A 23,572-nucleotide genomic window follows, 5' to 3' on the forward strand; every position below is an offset into this window, starting at 1 on the left:
TTTATTGCTATACTTAACGAATGCCTGCATACATTGAGTACCAATTAGGGAGATTGGTTATAATTTTTTCCTTTGCTTGTTTTTCACCTTTTTGGGCTAACCTCAAGTGTGACAGATCTATGTGACAGGTCTTTCCTTTCCCTTCCTCTTCATTCCATCCTTATAGCTGGCACATGGTAGGGACTCAAAAATATATTTTTGAAGAGAGTAAAATACTGTATGTGAATATATAAGGCACCATGCTAATAACTGATGAAATGTGGTGAAGCAAACACAGGAAGCGAGAGTCTGTAGTTGACTTACACACACACGTGAGTATATTTACATGTATATTTACGTGTGTGTGTATATATATATATCATTTCTAATATTAGACTGAAAGCCTCAAGTGCCTCTGGAGGAACTGATAAAGGACTGTGTGGTTGGGGGTAGCAGAAGGTCATTCTGGCTGCGAGACTCAAAGAGAATTGAATTCATGCAAACTGTCCAACAGAGATTCTTCCTTCTTGATTGGAGGAAGGACATTCGAGCAGAAGGTACCACAGAGCATTAAGAGGTTTGAGGCCAGCCAGAAACCACAATATTGTTCAGTTTGCTGGGACACAGGGACAGAGAGGGAAGGAGCATGATGACAGGTATGTAGGACCTAAATGTTACAGAGCTTTGAATGCCAGGCTAACCTGTGATGACCCACTAGGGGAAACGGCATCCAGGGGTTCCTGGAGATTATTGAGCAGGGTACAAATTGATAGCACTTGACTTTGAAAAGGTAACTCTGTCGGGCTCTCTATTGCAGCTTGCAGGCAAAAGCAGCTAGAGATAATCCAAATGAGAAATAAGATAGAAGGAACCAACTGGTCACAGCAATGACCTAAAACCTGCCTGGATATTCACATCCATGATCTCATTTAATCTCCCAACAACTGTTAAGAGATGGGAAATTTGCTCCTCATTTTGTAGGAGAGGGAGGAGATGGAGAGAAGTTGCAGCAGTGCCAAGCAGAGTGTGATCTGTGGCCCAGGGCAGGACTACAGACTCTGGTGTCCACCCATTTCCAGATAAGTGTGAAGGTGAGACGGTGAGTGTAGAAACTTCCATGGCCACTTGTCCTGATGCGACATTCAAGTTCATAGTCACTTTTCCAGAAATCCTTTTTTATGGTATTTTACAAAATAATAGGTTTAAAATAATTGGATTGGAATTTGTTTTTCAATCTCATTCTTCACCTGCGGATAGTTTGGGAAGCACCAAGAGATATTCCTTGCGAGGACTGCGTTGCTGGACCCGGCAGAGCTAAGACTGGTCACTAAGCCCTAGATCCTCAGTCCTTACTGATGAGACAGAGCACAATGAAGACTTTTTACACATCCTTCCTAACAGTTAGGCACACTATGTAGCAATGTCTCTGAAGGGAGGCCTGTTCTGGGATGGACTAAGGAGTTAAGGTATAATTTCTGTTTGTCTTGTGAATGGGCCATTCGTGTTTTTTTCCCCTCTTCCCTGCAGATTTATCTTCATAATTACCTTTTTCTTAGTCTAATAATTAAATGAGTGTGAATTCCCTAAACATAGAATGCCTGATTTTGAGGCAGAGGTGATGTAAAGTGTTGTGAGGGGAAGCCAGCCCAAGATCAACAACGACACGCTGTCCCCAAGGCTGAAATACAGCAGGGAGAGGAGATGGTTATGTATCGGAAATTCAGAAAAAATAGGATTCCTCTTAAAGATTTTCCGGTATAGTTTCCCAATTGAACTTGATTACCACTGGTTTCCGTTTGTCAATTTATTATCCACCGTAATGGTTTCCAAATGTTTTTTTCTAATTGTTCAGTGTTAGTGTTAAACAGTGATTTTTGTTATACTCTGGCTATTTTTCAAGACAAGAAATTCATAAATAATTTTACTAGGCTGTGGCTTGGTCTAAATGTGGAAAATTGGGCCTTGAAATAACACATTTTGCATTTCACTCAGTGGTGTTTCCATCCCATTTTTCCTGCTCCTTCTCTCTCTTCTGCCACCTCCCCATGCAGGTAAGCCGGTCACCTTTATGTGCAAATTAAAGTAAGCATGCCACTCCCCTCACCGATTCTTTATGCTAAAATGTATGGAAATTAAATTTCTGTATTTTGGAGGTGGATTTTTTTTATTTCTATAATTTTACCATTACTTTTTCATTCCTAGTTAACAATGACAGAGAATTTGATTATTTGGAGTTCAAAAAATAAAATACTTCTGTCCAAAGTAGCCATATATCTTAATCAAATGTATATGGGCTTTTAGAAAATTGAAAAGGACCTCATTTTAAGTTCTACATTATATTTCATAAATCTATTTCTAACATTTTGGAATTCCCTTCCACTGTCCCCCCAAATCTCACTATTTATTACTAAATAGTTATTACTAAGTAGTGAGATCTTAAGATTTAAAGACTAAATCTTAAATGAATTTTCAAGTCAGGTGTTCAGAGCAAGTGTTGGATTCATACACATAAAGGGAAATGCGTGATGTGGGAGCGCACGATGCTGTTCTGAAGGCCCTGACCTCGGTCCCTTTCTCTTCTCATTTGTGATACTTGCTTTAACGGTGGTGTCCGGTCCATGATTTTAACTCTCATATTTACAGCTAAATTTGAGATCCCTGTCTGTAGCTTATGGAATGCCACACACCCATATCCACCCCTTTGCAGGATGTTTCTACTTAGATGCCCCGTGGATACCTCCAGCTCAACATATCCTAAGCACACCAAACTTCTTCCCACCAATCTCTTCTTTTGGCTGAGCCCATGCTTGTTGATTGCATCTTCCTCCTCCAGCCTGTCAGGTGACAGCCACAGGGTTACATTTACCCCCCCGCAAGTCTTTCTTAAAGGCACACTTATCCTGTTTCTTCCATCTGGGGCAATTTCATCCTTGGTCCCCTCTCCCCCTCATTTCTTTCAGTGTGGTCTAACGCTACATCTACTTCTCATGTGGCTTCCAGTCTTATTTCTAAAACAGAATGTAAAGCAAGGGCTTTGAGTCATTCACCTGGGCTCTAACCCAGTCTGCTCTCTACCTGTTTGGAGGCCTTGGGGATTCACTTAACCTTTCTGAGTTTCAATTTCTCCAACTCAAATGATGGAAATGACAAGTGATGTGCAGCTTCTTGTGAAAATAACTAGTGTTGAAGGCACCCGTGCCCAACAAATGTATCCAGCGAGGGTTAGCTGAGATAAGCGAGTAGCAGCTAATATAATTCTCATTGTGGGTATTGCTCCCAACTCTCTTTCACAAAACTACCTCCCCGGACATCAGTTGTACCTGGGAAGTCACTGTTCTCCCAACAGTGCCTGCACACCTTTCATTTGTTGCCTTTCTTGGTTCACAGTCTCTCCCACCTGGATTATTCTCCTTCGTCGTGGAGGTAGGACAAATGTGTTCCCTGTCTTTAAGGCACTCTTCCTGTACTGCTTTATTCTCCCCAGCTGTGCTCCCAATCCCACTCTCCACTCCTGCACTATCCTAAATATCATTCCAGGTCTCAGCCACAGGAACATGTAGCATGCAGAGCCATAGTTCAGTGTTCCGGCCCCTCACCCACCTCCTCTATCAATGCTTTCACTACTGCACCTTTGGAGCATCCACGTATAACCCAGCAAAGTCCTTCAGCGCCTTAGGCTCTCTCATCCTTACTGCATAGTCAGCATAAATATTGAGGTCTTAACATGTGAAACCACCCTGAGCTCCCAGTGGAGGTTCCATTGGCCTTCTAGTGTACATGGGGTGAATTATTCCCATGGGGGGCAGTGTCATATTTTAGAAAAAGCACAGACTTCTAAGTTTCAAGCTTTGCTCTCCCATGTATTAACTCTGTAAGCTTTGTCAAATTTTGTCACTTCCCTGAGAATCACTGCATTAATCTATAAAATGGGCATAATACTAGAACCCGCCTCATAGAGCTACTGAGAAGATGAAATGAGACACTGCTTGTAAAGCCATTAAAATGACTCCCAAAACATAATACGGTTGTTGAGGGCTGGGCTGAACTATTGGTCACACAGAATGAGAAGCTCTCATCAAAGCCCAGCAAACCCACGCCTGGAGCTGTGTCCCATGTTTCTAATGCCCATGTGAGCCAGATCCACCATCCAGTCCCACTTAAGGATTGCTTAATGAACCACTCCCCATGCGTCAACTTAAGATATCACATCCTTGACTTTTCAATTCCTTCACCAATGCTTCATCAGGGTCTCAGATCCCACACCCTCCACATCCTTCCCTTTCCTTTCATGGACACTATTGTCAAAACTAAATGTGCTGATTGCTTTCTATGTGCCATGAACCACTCTTCATGTTTTAGTATTAAGTTTAATGCTTACTACACCCTAGGAGGTGTATGCCCTTACTACTGATATTTTACAGATAAGGAAACTTCATTAAAAGGTTAAACAATTTGCTCATGCTCATACAGCTGCAGAGCCCATGCTCTAAAGTGATGAACTTCCTCAGATGCTGAACTTTACTATCGGAAATCATCTAGAACCCCCAATGGGACTCAGTGATGTGAACTCAACTGAGTACCCATAGATCATACTCTATTCCTGTGAATACTCGTACTGTGTTTTGCTTTGAATACTACTAGATACATGTCTTTGAGCCCAAAGACTCTATATTAATTAAAATAATGAAATCTCCCATATACTGAATTTCCTTTGTAACAGACAGTGTACTGTTTCACTTACATAATATCATTTAACTCTAATGATACTTTAAAAGACAGATGTCATTATTCTCACTTTCAAATAAAGAAACCAAATTTTAATTACCCAAGATTTTATAGTCATTAAGCAATGGGGTAAGAATTTGAACCCGAGTCTGACTGCCTCCAAATTTCATGCTTTTACTTATTATCTCCTTTTCTCACTCTGTGTTCCCTTTAGCATTTGGTCTGGTATCTTGAACATCAGAAATGCCTTAAAAAAAAAAGTTTGCCAAATTGATTTGGGTCCACTGGGTTTTGCTGTGCATAATTCTCCCTGCCCTCATCAAAGAGGGCTACGTTTCTCAAGAGTGTCCACGATTCACCACCACCTGAGCACAAGTTCAGCGCTGACCTTTCAGTGGCATTCAAGGTTTGGCTTCCCCACGTCATCCATGCACTGCACTCTTGCGGGGTTACTGGAGGTGTGGTCTCCACCCAAACATGAGCAATCCATTCAGGGAAATGATCACCATCACCTTTATGTCTCAGGTCAATGTCATAAGGAATCTGGAATTAAGTCCATTGAAATCAACTGCAGCAGAAGTAATGCATTGTTGTCTCCTTGGCTGATTAATATTATTAGGTTATATTGGTGCTGGGCTATGGCCTTTTTCAACTTTCTTCTCTATATAAAGTAACATACTAAGAATGGTTCTTGTGAATTCAAAGATCACTGTAGGTTTTGGGGGGAAGGTGGAGTGGGAGGGATCAGGGCATGATATTTCTATTGATGTCACAGGGCTCGGTATGGATATGAAAAAAGGAAAAGGCGTCAGACTCTGTGCGCTCAGGGCTCCAGGCCATGGTGTGGAGTAGTGGGGAGCACAGACATTGGGTCTCCACACCAAATTACCAGAAGGAAGGGCAGTCTTTGCCAGTCAGGCTGCGATGAGTCCAAGATCCAGAAACACGGAACAAGTGCATAGTGCTAGAAGTCCAGGGATTAAGTCCGAGGCTGTACTGGAATGAACTTGGGCTTCTGGATCACTTGGGTCCGGGTTCAAATTCTGGCCCTACTGCCTACTAGCCAGGGGACCTTGGCCAACCAAGTTAACCTTCTGGAGCCCCAATTTTTTCAAGTAAGAAACAAGGGTCTAAGACTCGGGTCATAAAATTGTTGCAAAGATTAAATTACATGGGGCACACACAATGCCTACATAGCATAATGCCTGACACAAGCACGTCCACACGGCGTCCCCTCTAACGTGTAGCTTCCTAGGAGTCAGGAGCATTCAAGAGCTCTGGAAGATCTAGTCATGGACAAAAGACTAAATCAGAGTCAGGGATCAAATTAAAGGGTGCAGGGGTCCCTTCTATGCTGCCTACCAGAATTCTGGGATGTGAGCTGCCCTCAGCCCACAGTGGCTGTATGTCAGGATGGAGGGTAGCAGTAGATTCTGCTGACACTGCTGGTACCGATTCTGTTACACTAATCTTGTGAGTTGCTTGATATCTGTGTGCAAAGAGCCTTTTGGGAAATAAAGTTCACACCCACCTACACAAGTTCAACTTGTGTAGCATTTATCTATTTTACACTAGGAGGATTCCAGTCATCTTGAAGTAATTATGGGATGGGGTTTGCATGTGTGTGTTGGTCCTTCTTTCTGGAGAGCTGAGTGAGGAACAACGTGAGGTCTGGAACTAGGACATGACGCCCACTCCAGGCTGGGGCCTCATGCCGATAAGATTTTTCTCCTCTTCTATTTTCAAAGTAACGTAAAATACTGTTTTCTTAAATACTGGAAGAGGGACTGTTTATGGCAACAGTAATCAGTTAATTAGCCCGAAAACGGAGTTACATTTGGTCATTCAGGGAAGAATTAAATTTAACTACCCTCTCCAAGGGCAATGATGGTTCTCATTTAAAAGTCATTGGTTTCAATGTGTTTTATATTTGGAAAATTCATCTGTGCTCTTCATCCTACCTTTTGAGAAAAAATAATTTTATTTGTTTACTTTGTGCTATTTGTTTATCAGTTGAAGAGATCGGTTATTAATTACCTATGATGTATGTATTTGTGCCTGCCACGTAGGTAGGACATTGAAATCCTTCCCCATTTACTGAAAATGAAAAGACCTCTGCCCATAGCATAGTCTGTGAAGGAAAAAATTGCTGTGTGTTTTTTAAAAAGTGTGTTTAGTTGGATTTGGGCAGAAATTACTTGATCACTTGGTTTGCTAGAAAAATTCAAATCAGCAGCAAAGAGAATCCAATCAAATAGTTATAGGTGGAGCTGTAACAATTATTAATGAAAAAGTTTTATTATTTGGCAAGATATTAAAGCAAAATTGAGATGTTTATCAAGAATTTCAGAAAGTTAGAGGATGTGGGAAATATATGAACACAAGTCATTCATTCATAATTTTGCCCCAAAGCTGCTTGCCTGCCCACCTGCCTTCCTTCTTTCCTTCCTTTCTTCCTTCCTTCCCTCCACAAAAAACTTACTCAGTGGCTACTATGTGCCAGACACTGTTGTAGGTGTTGGAATTCAGTAGTGAAAAAATGAAACTCAGAGACTGCAGCCTCCCACAGCTCTAGGGAGGGATGACCAACCCTGTCAAAGGTCACAGAATTACCAGTACTCCACTTTGAGGTGGCTCTGTTTTATCACATAATATTGTTACTCAACAGCACCCTTTAAGGAAACAAATGTGGGCTAGCATATTTTACAAAGGCTATGAGTCAGTGTACTTGAATTTTATCTCTTTCCGATTTGTTCCCATGTGAATTTTTTTGAATTTATTTTTATTCTTTTAAGGAACCAAGAGTGTGCTCAGTGCGTGTTCTCCTCGCCGGCAGGCTCCAGAAAAGCTCGTGATAAAAACATAGCATAAATTTCCCAAAGTAGGTTTTATTTTAGTCCTATCTTACCAGAAGTGCACCATAATTAAGCCACTCCCTAAAACGTTAATGGTTTTAAAGATCTCCATAACTCTACTATTTTTTTTAATTGTACAAGTTGTGCTAGTGTCTGCACAACTCTCTTATTTATTTCTTTTTCATTTGCTTCTACCATAAATACGCCGTGTACCTAATTCTACTGTCTGCCTAACTGGCCAGATCCGAAGATCCTCTTCAGCCAACGCCCCTTGATAACAGTTTTGAGGACTTAGCAATGGGCCATAATTCTATTTCATACCTAACTTAGGAGTGAGGACCAGTGCTGCTGCTCTCCCAGCACTTGTTAATTATCTTCTTAGTTCCAGTCAAATGATTTTGTTTCCATTTAACGTCAGGAGATGATACAGTTATATTCCTAACTCATGATATTCCTTTGTCATTTCCGATTTGTTTAAAAGACTGTAATCAGATTTATAATGAAAATGAGCAAAAATATCAAAAGACATATGTGTATAAGTGCATTAGAAATGTAGTTTTCTGTTTTGATTTGATAACTTCCAAGAACATTGAACTGGGAAGAAATTGTAAAAAGCCATGTTCAAAAACAAAAACAAAAACTGAAAACACAGTTGGAGACCCTGTGGGAGGTATGTTTTGGAAAGACCAAAACACAGTAAAAGCAGGTGGGAGGAAGGGCAATGGAGTGAGTAGGGGTGACTGGAACGTCGCAAATGGGGCCTGACCAAGATGCCCTGAGACAGGATTTGGTGATGCTCGGTTTGTCTGAGTAACCCAAACACGTGGAGCTGAGAAGCAAAATTAGTTCTTAGAATAATAGACTGAAATTTTAGAAAAGAACGCACAGCAAGATTTCAAGGAGGGCTCCTGAGAGTAGTGCATTTTAGAATCTGGCAGAACTTCCCAGGGGAAACGGTAGGAGCGTTGTCCCAGAAGATGCTAAAATGACACAACAAAACAAGGAATAATCTCCCTGCTTCGCTGGATCAAGTCAATGATCTGGTGATGAGCTCATTCCTGGTTCTTGGGGTACAGCAGCTGGTTATGCCATATAGATGAGAAAACATGTTTCCACTGCAAAAATTGAATTATAAAAAGGAAGGAAAACTAGAGGCATTTCTTTTAGGAAATGTAGATAGATCCAAGTCTGAGTATCATGTATTAAAAAATAATTCTACAGCAAGTTAAGCTTCTGTAAGCTAGAAAGGTGTAAGATAGAAAGATAGAAAAAACATTCCAAAGTACTTCCACTTGGATAAAGAGGACTTAGGCTGGAGTATATGATGATTCTGTTATCAGTCATTCAAAATTAGAAGCATAAATGATTCTGGAAGCTGTGAGATAATAAGAAGTCACGATCATAGCATTTGATTTCTGTTAGAAATCACAGCTGTTTGATAAAACCTATGCTTTTCATTTGAGATATAGCAGTACTTCTTAGAGTCACTATATAGTAGCACACACAGAAGTCCATACATGACTTTAAAATTGCAATGTTTCACTCACAAGCTTTCTCTCATTCAATCCTCATGGAAATTTTGGGAATGTTATTACTTGCATGCCCATTTTGTTGATGAGGTCACTGAGGCAGAGTTAGGCAATAGTTTGCCAGGATCACATGTCAATTTAGGAGGAGCCAGGTGTGAAACCTAATTACTCTACTTACAAATCCTGTTCTTCCTGTGATATACGCTCCTGCTGGTTAAGTAGAGTTGAAAATAGTAAGGGAAGGAGTGGATACAGTGACTTGCTGAGAAGGAGCAAGGCAGTGCTCATGACAGGCACCCTTGGTAGGAGAGATTCCCCTGCAAAGCTGTCAGCTCCTGTCTGAGGGGAGCTGCACTGGAGCAGAAGTCACAGGATGGCACTTGGCTGTTTCCAAACACTTCCTCATAGGTTTGGTTATTTTATCTTCCTATTATCCCCAGACAATGTTATTAACAAGTTTTTTTTTGGATCAAAGAAACTGGAGCTCAGAAATGTTACAGAACTCGACCCAGCACACCCAGCTGGTGAGGTGCTCCAACAGGACGCAACCCCAAACCCACCCAGCCCTGGAGGCCCCCCGGGCCTCGCCGTCCAAGGCTGATTAGCACTTCACTGACATGATCAATACTAGTCATATTTCTTATCAGGTTAGCAGTCGGTCAGAATATGGATTTTTATTTCTGTTGACTCTAAAGATTTAGAGATTTTCAAAAGCTTTAATTTTCCTTTTGGGGACGTATTCCTGATTCTTAATCTTTTGAATATGACACATTAGAGTGCACCATCAAGTAATGAGATTATATAATTCCTCAAATATTAGACCTGAGGGTGAAACAACTCCTGACGTTTGATATTTCTCTCCAGCGCTTACTTCTACTTTTGGGCTGGAATTTTCTTTTTCTGCTGTCCTCATGAATCTGCCCAGAGATGGGACAGGAAGTGCTGGGTCTTCCAGACCCAGGAGAACCGAAGAAGTCTGGAGGTTCAGGAGGCAGTGCTCTGCAAATTCTAGTGCAAAATGAGCAGAAAGGAGAAAGGCTCCTCTGTCAGGAGAGGGCTCCTTTTGGCAGATTGTTTTCCGGATCCAAAGGTCCTTTGTGATAGTTGGCTTACACTCAGGAAGCCTGGCTCTGTGTTTCTAAAAAGAAGGTCTCTTGGAAACCTTTCAGGCATTTTTCACTGGGCTCTTGAGTCTGAAAAAGAGATTGGATGTGATTCTTAAAACCATAATTGTTTCAATTATTGTGAAGACCTCCTGATTCAAACTTCTGTAAAGATTTGCAATTTCTTACTGACTCAGAGCATTTGATTTTGCAACTATTTCATTACCTTCTCTGTGGTCTGCAAATCAAGAGTCAGTCAACAAACATGACTTCAGATCTGACGTCATATCTGATCAGTGCTCTGGCATTATTTGGAGTAGAAAAATACACACCGAAGAATGGGGTGGGTGTCTTCTCAACAGGAGCAGAGTCAAAATAGGTGTTACTTTTCCTAGTTAGTTTAATCAGTAACACTTTCAGTTCTACCACTTTCAGAAAGTTTGATGTTTTGAGAACATACTTTGCAAATGCATCCAAACAGAGCAGTCAGTTTTCCTAAGAAATAAAATTATGTAACAGCAATGTAAATAAATTATGAGTACAAGGTGTGAAAAAATCCTAGTTTGATGGGTTTATATGTCATTTTCTTTTTAACATTTCATAGAAATCCTAGATCTGTCATCATATAACCTAATGTTATATGCAGAATATTTTTTATAGTCTGCATATATCTGCCAACTGTGACCTTTCACATAATATGGCGCCCACAGAATGTCTATGAAGACAAAGAGCCGTGGGTGTGGGTGTGGACCTAGAACAGCAGACCTGGAAAGGATCTTGAGTGCCTGAAGACCAACCTTGCTGTTTTTAGCCACAAAGAGATGCGGAGGTCCAGAGAGGGCACATGTCTGGCCTGGGTTCACCCAGCTGTAAAGCTCCAGATTCCTCCTTTGTAAGGAGAGGAGCAGAGAATACTGACCGGGGATGGTCTCTGTGTAATGACCATTCTGTTACTCAAAAGCCCTCCTGACTGAGCAAGGTGCTGTTGATGTGGCTGATCCTACCTGATCTCCAAGTCTTGATAATTCGTGACTGAAAACCTGTGCAGTGTCCAAAGAGTTGGGGGAATGTACTAGATTCGGGCATTTTTATATAAGTAATATTTGAGATTTTTAATTCACATTTGACTTCTTTTTATTAAGATTCTAAAACCAAAAAAAGTGTTCAAAAAGAATCGTATTATATGTTTTTCTTAAATAGTCTTCCTAACATCTCAGTTAATAACGTGTTTGCCTGTACGGCAGCTTTTATAAATAATATTACCAACGTTCCTTTTTTTTTTGTGAGGAAGATCAGCTCTGAGCTAACAATATCCATGCCAAGCCTCCTCTTTTTTTTTTCTTTATTTTTTTGCTGAGGAAGAATGGCCCTGGGCTAACATCCGTGCCCATCTTCTTCTACTTTATATGGGATGTTGCCACAGCATGGCCTGACAAGCGGTGCATCGGTGCGCGCCCGGCATCCCAACCCGGGCTGCCAGCAGTGCAGCGTGCGCACTTAACCACTAGGCCACAGGGCTGGCCCCCACCAGTATGTTTTAAGAGAAACCTCCTAACAGCTCCTCAGTCTAGGGTTAGGCTAGCCACACAGTCTTACTTCTGTTTCTCAGGCACTTTATTTGATATATTTCACTTTTCTGTCTGATACCACAGCACATGAAAGAGCTAGAAAGACTGTCACCAAACTGGAGTGTGGGTTTGGGATGGCCTGACTTAAAACGTGGCTACATCTTGTACATGCATCACCCTTGGGAGCTGTGGGGACGGTCATCCTCCAGAGCAAGGGAAGAGCAGAAAGTAAGAGGCCCGCTGACCCCACCTGGAGAGACAGACCGCAGGAATGGAGACGCCATGGATAGGAAACGAACAGGCGCGTCAGATATGAGCCCCACATTCTAAGTCCTAATCTCAAATCGCAGGGGCTGCTTTTCCCCTGAATTAATTCCTGCTCTGTAGGGAGAATCAGGAGGGCTTTATTAATTTGGTAATGGTGACAATTCTCCTAAGCAGTGTTCTCAGTGGAGTCCCCTCATCAGCAGCAGCAGCATCTGGGAACTTGTTAGAAAAGCAAATTCTGGGCCCTGCCCCAAATCTACAGAATGAGAGACTCTGGGGTGGGGCCTAGTGATGTGCATTTTAATACTCTCTCGAGGGGAAGCAAGGAGAAGCTTGAAAACCACTGCTCTTCACTAGTGTGTGCATGTGTGACTGCATGCATGTTTGCAAGTGTGTGCTTCTGTCTGTGTGGATATGCGTGCATGCACACACACACTCATGAGCAGACACTCATGGCAAGCATCTGCTCCTCCCCTCTGCACTGCCTCCGTATCCGATCCGTAGCCCATTTGTTGCTGCTGACATAGGCAGTACTATGCCTTGGCTTCCTTGACAGCTTTGGCTGTACATGTCAACATTACCTCACCATACAATGCATTTATTTCTCTCCTGCTTTTTCAAATGCATTTTGTACTGTCATGCAAATCATAAATGTTGTTTGTTGTCTGGAGCTTGGGCTCTTTGTACTCCTTTGTGCTGTCTTCTCAAGGCTATAGCCTCTCTTTGGACTTCTTTTTTTTCAGGAATGATTGAAGACAGAAATTGGCAAGCTTTATCTATAAAGAGTCAGAGAGTAAATATTTTTGACTTTGGGGTCATGTGGTGTCCATCATAGCTACTCAATTCTGCTGTTGGTAGCACTAAGCAGCACAGGCAATATGTAAATGAATGGGCATGGTTGTGTTCTAAAAGTCTTTATGTATAAAAACAGGTAGCACCCGGATTTGACCTGTGGCCAGAGTTTGCCAACCCCTGATGTAAACCCCCACTCACTTCTCTAAGAAATCCCAATCTGTCTATTGGGTCAATGATTTTACCTTTCCAGTGTGGTCTTTCTAGGTGGTCATGGTGGCCTGGGGCCTGTAGGACCCCCATCTCTTTGAAGGTCAAGTCCCCCTCAGGCAGGCCCGTCAGCATTTAGGACACTCCCTATACATCTGCGTTCAGAAACCTCCATCTGTCCACCCCTGGGTTTTGTCTTTGGCCAGAGGTTGTTAGAATTAGAGAGATGATTAACAGTAATCCTCACACTGGAGACACCAGGACTTTTTCTTTAGAAAAACCTTTTACCCTGACGCGTCTCCCTATCTTATGAGTCTCCACACCTGCAAAAAAAGCTGTGTTTTTGCCATAAATTAGTGCACTCTCAGCAGACGAAAGGATGCTCACAACGTTGACACTCTGGCTGGCCCTCTTCTGTGTGTACAGACTATCACTACTCATAGCCCAGGCAGACAACAGTTTCCACAATGGGCAAATGCAAGGTGGTACGAGGAGCCACAGTCTTGGGCTTGTTTAGTTAACAATGGCCACTGTAGTATGGTAATGGCTAATTTTGGGGTAAAACTGGTTTCTGTACATGTTGTGGCAGGAACCTACACATATATGTGTTACAAATAGCTAAAAACTAGAAAACTGACTGGCCTTAGTTCTGTGAATCTTGTGTGCTCGAAAGATTCATGTCTTTGGAAAACAAAATTCTCCATTAAAATCTTTTGCATATCTAGTAGCAAATGGGAACTGATTTCATTATTATTTTCAAAGTAATTTGAACTTCCAGTGGATATAGTGGAATTCTTTTTGTTGTCAGGCTGCTTTCCTTCCTCCATTGTAGATGGGTACACAGCTGCCCTCCCGCCCTGTGGGCAACAGCTGTCTTTTCCGGAGCAGAAGACATGTGTGAGAGGAGACTTCTGGCTGGACAGAAAGATGGGACTTGTGCTTAAGAATAATTAACCCCAATATATCCTCTTGATGTATTGCATTACATGGGCCAAGTAATGATGGACGAGTGCTGGGAATTTAGAGGGGGCAAGAAACCACCATGTGATAGGACAGTCCAGGTGGGCCTCAGGGAGGAGGAGATATAGGAAGGACCATAAATGAGGGCAGCAGAGAGAAGGAGAACATCCTAGGTTTGGGAGAATAAAGTATTTAAATCCTATAACCATTGTTTTTCTATAAAATTATCTCTCTCCCTAGATGTTTCCCTTTGATCTCTTATTCCTGAAGAATTGTTCACATGTCTTTTATTTTAAATCGCCTCAAGTCTTTCCTGGAAGAAGATGGGTTAAAAATCATAATAAAAAAGAATATTAAATTGGAAATGTAGAAGGAAGGAAGGACGTGGCGTGTGTAGACTAGAGAAGTGGAAAGGAAGCGTGTATCGATCATTTCCCTGGAGCGGAAGGTCGAAGACTGACCGGGAGAAAGAGAAGAGGCTGGAGGGGTCGGGTAGAGGGCACAGGGTCGAGGGCACAGGGTAGAGGGCGGCTTCCTTGGGCAGAAGGAGGAAGCTGTGATTTTGTAACGACGAGTAAACTTTATTAAGTAAAAAACGAACAGGAGATGCCAGTAAGCATTTTCACTAGAAAAAAATGAGAATTTCTCATCCTGCAGAATTACTTTATAATTCTGTGTCTGTATCACTTTTGTGGGAGTTTAAAACAAAATAACCAAATAATAATAGTCATAATAGCTGAGATTTATTGATCTAAGTGCCAGTAAGCACTCTCGGGAATGTGTACGTCTTCATCGATTCATCCTCACAATAGCTCTGTGAGCCATCCTGAGCACCATTTCACAGACGAGGAAACTGAGGATGGAGGGGACCCAGGCAGGCAGCCTGGCTCCAGAATCAGTACCCTGGCAGCACACTGCAGTGCCCTCCACACATCCCTCGTCACTGCGATATCGCACAAACACGGCGCATGAAGCAGCAGCCGCCCTCACAGCCTCCCAGAGACTCCGCCTCCTCACCCGGGCAGGTGGAGAGTGACTCGGAAGCCCGCATCCCCCCCAGGCTGCAGCCAGTGCTGAGGAGTTTCCCACGCGTTCATTAATTGAGTCTAATACAAAATCACATTATCTGTTCAGTGCATTTGGACAGAGACACGCAAACTCTTGTGTTTAGGTCTATACGTTGGCGAATGTACCACGTACAATTTGGAATACACGAAACACACAATGTGTGAAGTAGCCAAGGGCGTGGTCTGCACCGCTTCTTCCCTACTGTTATATAGAACCTTCCATTTGGTTCTCTTTCATACAGAGCGTTGTGTTGTGTGTGAACGTTGTGTGTGGTTTGTTGTGGTGTGTGTGTGTGTGTCTTTATATTTTGGAACTTTTGCCCTGGACTGTATAACCTTTTTATCTGAAAAGACGTTTAACACAAGACTTAGACGCGTTAAGCGTCCAGACTGAACTGAAGGCAGACGCGAGCGGGCTGGGGATGGGAAGCGTTTGCACAAAGGTCCTGCGGCCGTGACGCTCCGCCTCCTTCACGTGGGCGGGGACCGCTGTCTCCCCTCGGTTTCAGCCTCTGGGAGCCCCTCTCCGCGGCTACCCTTTGAGTCTCTTCATACGCACTTTTTGGCACCATATTCTACAAAGGCGTTCCCGATCCCAGCGCTTCATTGCAGCCCGCTTCCCCGTACAGCGCCGCAGCGACAGCGTTGTGAGTTGGTGACGCTGGTCATGCCCTTCTCGAAAGCTGCCCAGCCGCGCAGCGCACGGTTTTGACTGTCATCCAGAAATTTCAAATGTGGACTCAGGTAAAAGTCGAAGAGCTAGGAAAGTACTTTGACACTTTCCCCAGCGCCTTCATGGCAGAGTCGTTATAGGAAATGCCAGCTTAGCTCCCCTGTCAGTTACTGCCGGACTGCGCTGTCCCTTCTCGGGAGCCGAAGGTGCGTGGGGCCAAGCGCACCGGCTAGAACTGGAGCGTGCAGGTAGGGGCTGTGCCCGGGTTACACATGTCCTAGCTGCCAGCTCGCTTGCTTGCTTCCTTTTTTCCTTTTTCAGAGCTGCCATAAGAGCACAAGCCAGGTTATTTTTATATATTCTTCTCTTTGATTGACTAATATTTTGCAGAAGTAGTCACCTTTAAAAGTAAGGCATGGGAATTTGGTTTAAATAGTTTTTTCTTTTAAGATCTTTTAAGACATTTTCTGGAGCTTACATGTAAATGAGGATTTAGGATATGAGCCTTAGAAATTTTAGCCTTAAGGAGAGAATGATGGCACATTTTTTTTTTAGGTGGCGGAATGTTCTAGAAAGATTCAGATAGAGGAGGGAAAAAAAGGAGAGGGTAGAAATTTTGGAAGCAGTAGGGCACCCCACAGAGCACACCCAGAAAGCCTCTTGAGGGTGGGGGGATGAAGAGTGTGAGAGGGACCTTTACCTTTGCCTAGAGGACACCAGCATCAGTGTGCTGGTGATGGAGACAAGACCACTTCCCATTCCTGGCTTCCATCCTTCCTCCTCTCATCTCCCATCCAGTCTACCCGCAAAACGCCAGCACTATAATGCTTGCTCTTATATTTAAGAATTTAGAAATCAGTTTTACAATTAAGATAAGAATCCCTGTGGTATACAAGAGTGATTTCTGCATTGCCGCTCTGTGGAGATGTGTCGTTGGCCCCCAGGACTGCAGAATCGAGGAGACACAGGTGCATCCCTGAAGATGAATAACAGGGCCAGCTCTTACAGGGCAGTGCGGACCACATAACAGGTGCACACAAAGTCTGTGAACTTAGATGGGTGAGAAATCACTTGGGTTCAGGAGGAGGCCATGGAAGGGATGGATCTTACCCTAGACTCTGCAGCATGAGCTGGAGTTAGAGGGAAACGGTCCGTCCCTGCAGAGTGAGATGATGGGAGGTGGGTGTGGACTGAGGCACCTTGATCACACCATTTGGGCACAGTAATGAGAAAGAAAGCCAGAAAGGTAAACTGAGGCATGATGGAGGTTAGGGGATCCGTCTTCCTCCCAGAGCTTTGAACACTTGACACAAGGAATAAAGTGTTTATCATAACAAGAACGGCTGAATTTTAGTTGAAATTTTACCCCTGGCTAAAAGTAGGGTAACTTGAGGCAAATCTCTCTTAATGTTTTGTGGTAATTGAGAGCCTACTCTGTTCACCATTAGATTAAGTGGGTTTCTTTTTTTCTTATTAACAACATGGCCCTGATTAGATGCTCAAATGAAGCTCTTGAATTAGTCACAGGTAAATCTTCTGTGAGAATAAGACGTTCTTGAAAATGGGTCTGTTACTGCTTTCAGATCTTTGTGATTTATTGTTGGATCAATTGTTTACTTGAAACTTGGGATAACCTAGTGATATCTGCATTTATCCAGTATTAATGAAAATGCAATGCACTTTGGTTAGCTGACTTACATTCCTTCAATGTCTGAGTTTCTCCTGAATGCACTCCTTGCAATAAATGGGCTTCATAAGACAGAATGTGAGCACGCTTGTCTGGTGGGGTCGGGGCACAACCTGACATCAGTCTTCTTCTGGGGCTGGAGGCAAGGGGTGGGCCTCCACCATGCCACGATGGGCTAGGCGTTCACGGAGGAGACCCTGAAAGAGCTTCTGGAGGGATGCGAAATGCAAGGACAAGAGGCAAACCAGGTGAGGAGAGCGAAGCCTGAAACACATCAGGCGTGTGTCTGTTTCTAATGTGTTTAAAAGTAATTCACATTGTTATTTCTTTGATGGCAAAAGGAATATAGGCTCATTGTAAGCAAGTTATAGAAAATAAAGAAAATTATAAGAGAAAAATGAAAATCGTCTCTAATTTCACTATAAGAGGCAACAGCTTTTAACATATATATTAACATGTAAGTGGTTTTTGTGCGTCACCTGATATTATGTTCCTTCCTCGTGGCATTAAAGTCCTGTGTAAACATTTCAAGAGTCTGGAAAATATTTTATTTCGTAAAATCACCCTAACAACTATTTTCTAATTTTAAACATTAGGCTTTCAGTTTTTTCAGTTATAAATAATGCTTTGATTGATATTTTTCTTCAAATTTTTGTACTGTATTTTTTTTTTTTTTTGCTTTTTTTAGAGTAGAATCTTAACAGAATAACTGGGATAGATATTATGGATGAATTACTCAGGTTGACTTTTTAAAAAGTTGTGCCAACAATTCACACGCCCGTTAAGAAGTCTATGGACTTGCCAGAGTCAGTAAGCCTTCCCCAGTGAGCCACGAGCTCCCAGCCACGCTCTCGCTCCACGCTCTTCTTAAGAAACAACGAGCGGGGCCGGCCCCGTGGCTTGGTGGTTAAGTGAGCGCGCTCCACTGCTGGCGACCCGGGTTCGGATCCCGGGCTCGCACCGACACGCTGCTTCTCCGGCCATGCTGAGGCCCCGTCCCACATACAGCAACTAGAAGGATGTGCAGCTGTGACACACAACTATCTACTGGGGCTTTGGGGGGAAAAATAAATAAATAAAATCTTTAAAAAAAAAAAAAAAAAAGAAACAACGAGCGGCTTTCACACACATGAGGTGTAAATTCATTGGCAAAAAGCTTAGATACTTTGGCTCCTAATAAGTAAATGATCAGTAAAATTAAGCAGCATTCATCTGCAGAAGTCAAGAGAAACTTACAATTTTTTAAAAAATCTGTCTAGCCATCACCTGACATAAGAGCTCATGCCGCCTTCTGGCTGGTTCCACCGAGACCTTGTGAACTACTTCACATGAGTACTACAACTGATAATCGGTTACCGAAGTAAGCAAACAGGCGAGAGTGCCCGGCACAGCAGCTTACATACAGGAGGCACTCAATAAGTAGCAATGGCTGAGATTTTGTCGACAGCAGAGCTGTCTGAAGGGAGGACAGGGAGAGAAGCCTCCTCGCACGTTCTGTGAACTTGCCGTTTCGCAGCCAAGAAGCTTCCTCCTTCTTCCACTCCGTGACTGGGAGAGTGCTGCTCGGCACATCTCCACATTCAGACGCTGGTGGCCCCACTCCAGCCCCAGTGCCCCTTGCACCAGCCTCTGGAAGGTAACAGAAATAGTCTAAAGCAGGAGAAGGCACTCCTTAAGGCGGAAACCCTCGCAGACCCGGGAATGGTCATCTTCTTCATGGCACTTGAAGTTTTCTGTTCCTGTGAGATGTCAGTATGTTTACTGGAACCCGCTAAGTTAATTATCATTGTCACCTCCCTTCCTTGCTCTTCAGATACTCAAGTCACACAGAAATAAACCGGGTGCCCTCAGGCGGGGGAGGCTGGACTAGGCTCCTGAGAAGCCATGGACCTTGTCTTCGTTTCCTGTGGCTGCTGTAACCAACTACCACAAACTTGGTGGTTAAAACTATGCTAATTTATTATCTGACAATTCTGGGAGTCAGAAGTCCAAAACGAGTCTCATGGGGCTAACATCAAGGGCGGCAGGGCTGGTTCCTCCCGGGGGCCCAGGGGAGAACCCATTTCCTCGCCTCTTCCGGCTTCTGGAGGTGCCTGCACCCTCTGCTCCTGGCCCCTTCGTCCATCTCCACAGCCAGCAGTGCAGCGTCTTCCAGTCTGTCTCTGACTGTGACCCTCCTGCCTCCCTCTTTCTCTTATAAAGACCCTTGTGGCTACATAGGGCCCAGCTGGGTAATCCAGAAAAACCTCCCCTCTCAAGATCCTTAACTGAATCACATGCCGTGTAAGGTAACATACTCACAGCTTCTGGAGATTGGGGTGTGGACATCTTTAAGGGGACATTATTCTGGCTTCTGCAGGCCCTGTCCTTTCTGTAGACTCTGTGACCATTCAAACATGGTGTCTTTGAAAAGACATTTCCATGAGATTAGAAGATGACATCAAGTGTTCAAAGTTAAATTCTTGTTATTCCTTTATGCAAACTTCTTATGTGCATCTTAATTGGAGCTATATCTTTACTGAGTATTTCAGGATTTCTTTTAATGGGGAAATGTCCAAGTCCACCTACACAAATGAAGTGATGGCATTTAACGGTCCCTCCATAAATTGCTAAATTTATAAAATAAATTAATATCAGTTAAGATGGTTCATCCTTCTGGGCTTTGCTCTAATTCTTTGAAGCCTGTGGGCATTCAGCCTTGTAAGACGGAGTGCTTGGCGTATCCATGTTTACTACTGTTCTAAATACTAAATTGGTTTCTGAAATATTTGTAGATGGGAAATCTACTGATAACAGTTAGAATTGTGGAAATTTGCTTAATATATTTGTGGTCTGCTCAACACAGTTTCTTCTTGGCATTACCATAACCATCATAAGAGCTGAAACTTTTTGAGAACTATTCCAGGCACTGAGTTGAGAGTTTACATCCATTACTTTATATGAGATTCACAAAAACCTATGACATGGGAAACTGAGGCACACGGAAGTCAAAGTGCCTCCTGACATCCCATAGGTAGGAAGCGTTCCATACGGCCTCAACTTAAAGGATGCAGCATCAGTTTACCTGGTCTCACCAGGAAAGCCCAGTATTTTGCCTGGCGTCGCACGTTGAATCAGCTATAGAAGCAGCACTGAGATGAACAATCTAATGGTTGAATTCTGGGTTTGAATGTTGCCAGGCCTAGACGCCTAATGAACTGATCTTCTTAAAGAAAGAAACACAGCAGTCTGAGTGGTCACAAAGCTCAGAGTGTGTGGGGGACCTGCTGGGTCAGCAGGAGCAGGTCTAGAGCTCAGGGCTGTCCCACTCTTCCTCCACGGCTCAGCGGGGGCTCAGGAGGCTGGTTGCTCACCTTCCACCCACAATCCTCTCTCTACTTACGATCTTTTTTCTGTCATGCAAGATCCTTTTCCCATTGTCTGTGACTACATTTTGTAAATCACTCTGGGTGCAACAGTTCTGCTGGCAGCATTCATACTCCGTAGACCCCTGTCCCAAACTGTACTGCACAGACCATGCTGCGTCATTTAGCTGATAGCTTATGTGGTATGTTAACCAGTGGTTGCCATTCCTGTTGAGTGCGTTCGAGATAATTCAGGATGTATAACAGGATACAACATTGCACGTAGTGGCTAAAGGGAAAATAGTTTTTTCTCCATATCTTTATCCTACCAAAGACCTCAAAATAGTGCTATAGGCATCTCAACTCTCCCAGATGATCCACTTGGCTAGAGAACTAGAAGAATTTCTGGACTTCAGTTTGCAGAGAGAATCTAGACTGCTGGCCAGAGCAGGCAGGTCATGGGGCAGTGCCCACTCAGCCACCACGTGGGAGCATCATTTCTTTCCAAAGACCATGTCTTACAAGGTCATTCTGTGTTCCTGTCACCAATTGTCCTCTTTTCCAAACCTGCCCTCTGAGCTGACCTCCTTGCTGGATCCTGCAGTCTGAGCAGCAGAAAAGCTCCTTACATCTGTCATCACTGTGCGCACCTTGAGCTGTACCGGCTGCTCTTCTCCCAGGGACCTCCAGCCTCATCACAAATAACTGAGACTTGGGACACTCAACCTTTGAGACTCAGCTTCCTCATCCAGAATGTGGGCATATGATCTGTCCTGCCCACTGTACAGAATGTTGTAAGAATCAAGTGGGATGAGTAGTGTGGAAGCATTTACACCCATAAAGCACTGTGGAAGGTGGATTGTTACCCTTTTTTGTTTATGAGGGCATTCTTTACTGCTTCTTAGATGTCCATCAACCAAGAGTCTTGCAAATGTTCACTGTTTAATTTTGCATATGGAAACAAACAGGAGTCTGAAGAACATTGATTGGTCTTTGGGAAAACCACCAGTCTCCAATAAAGATGGCAGGCACATGAGGGCAGCGTTTTCCCAGATTGTGACTTTTCATAAAAGGATGTGTATGTAGTTTGATATATAAACATTCTTGGATAAGCTTGAATGTTTTCCTATGGACTGAACATGAGTGACCATAAATAGGAACAGATTTGAAATTACAATCTCCAAAATTCTGAGCATTTTATTATGGAGACTATTTAATTGCCTTTTGGGTGTGTCAGAAATTCAGTCATTCAAAAAATTGAGTCTGTCGGTATATGCTGTCTCTCTTGCATGTAGCCTTTCTGCTGAAACAGCTGCTGACAAGGTTGCCAATTAGGGTGAATATTTTTCTGTGATGTGAGCATTTTTTCACTAGAAACTAACTTGAGAGTCATAGTTGTTTCATATACTTTAACGTGTTGTGTAACCTTTAGATGCCAAAAGTCACTTAACTATATTGCTTGCAGCTCCCACTAGAATCCAAAAAAAAACTGAACTTAATTCCACTTAGTCCCATTACAAAGATGGAAGAATAGTTAATCATACAAGAAAGTGGCCTTTTTGGATTCCTGCGTATCCCACCTCAGACATCTGCCATGTTCCTGGGAACAAAAACAAGCTTGAGTGGCATGTGCGGCAAACCAGCTCATTTCCTGCACTGACCCTGGTATTTGTTTGAAATTAGGCATGCCGGATACACGGTCAATGTTCGTTGTACTCCACGCTGTATGTGACTGGTTACCAAGGAAGTTTGTGGGTCTCCGTGATGTTTGTCCACAGCTAGCTTTAAAAACATTATTGTATAAAGTCTGTTAGTTCATGCCTTTCTCTCTCTCTTTTTTGGAGGGAAGCGACTAAATCTAGCTGTCCCAATTAAGAAATATGTTATGTGAGGCTGTGGTCTGATTTAAGCAAATCTTAAAAAGATAAGTTTGTGTAGCGGACTATTTATTTTACAAAAGAATCGTTCTATTTGCAAAAGAATTCACCAAGAATGTCTTAGAATAGTAAACTCTCTTGGGGCTTTTAAAATAGGATTAGCCTGCCTGCCGAAAGCTTGATTTTAACACATGGTTCAGGAAGGTGTGAGAAAGTGTGTTTTCACTTAACACAATTTCAGTTCCTCCACTTCCACGTCTGTCTACTCCCTTTTACTTTCGCGTTGACGGGCGACCCCCTCTTCCTACCTCCGTTGTGGTGTGATCCTTGCTCTCTCCCTCCACGCCTCCTCTACTCCTCCCCTGCAGTTTCTGATAGACTCCTTAGCCATCCCACAGACCCAGATTTCCCTAGTCTCCCAGTGCCTTCCCTAGGCCTTTCCTTACCTAAAGGATAGACCTCTGGTCTCCATCCCCTCTCTGCGAAAACTCTGCCAGTACTTTAGTTCCTCAGAATTTGCCGCCAGGAACCCTCTATGACCACATTCTACTTTATATTATTGTGACTCAAGTTCATGCTCACCCATTAGACAAACGTTCTGAGACCGTGGTGCTGTTGAAACGGGCCTTCCTCCTGGACGCCCCGTCATCACGGCTAATTGGCATGTAGGATCCCTGGGAGCAGCAGTCCTGTCTGCTTCCTTCCTGGAGTGCCCACAGCTCTCCCCAGAGTGACTAGTGCTCGGTAAGGGGAATCCGAATGAACGAGTACATGCGTCCGTTCGTCCTCACAACATTTGTTTATCGAGCTGCTGTATGTGAAAGCCACTGCTCTAGACAACGTCTTCATGAAACCACATTCTAAGCAAGTAATAGACCAAGGAGATGGAGACTTCCGATAGGACATTTTCTTCTAGCTAAAGCATCGACTGTTTTT

The sequence above is a fragment of the Ceratotherium simum genome, chromosome 11 (assembly GCF_057802395.1).
Source record: "Ceratotherium simum simum isolate JZ-2026a chromosome 11, ASM5780239v1, whole genome shotgun sequence".
Taxonomy (NCBI): Eukaryota; Metazoa; Chordata; class Mammalia; order Perissodactyla; family Rhinocerotidae; genus Ceratotherium; species Ceratotherium simum.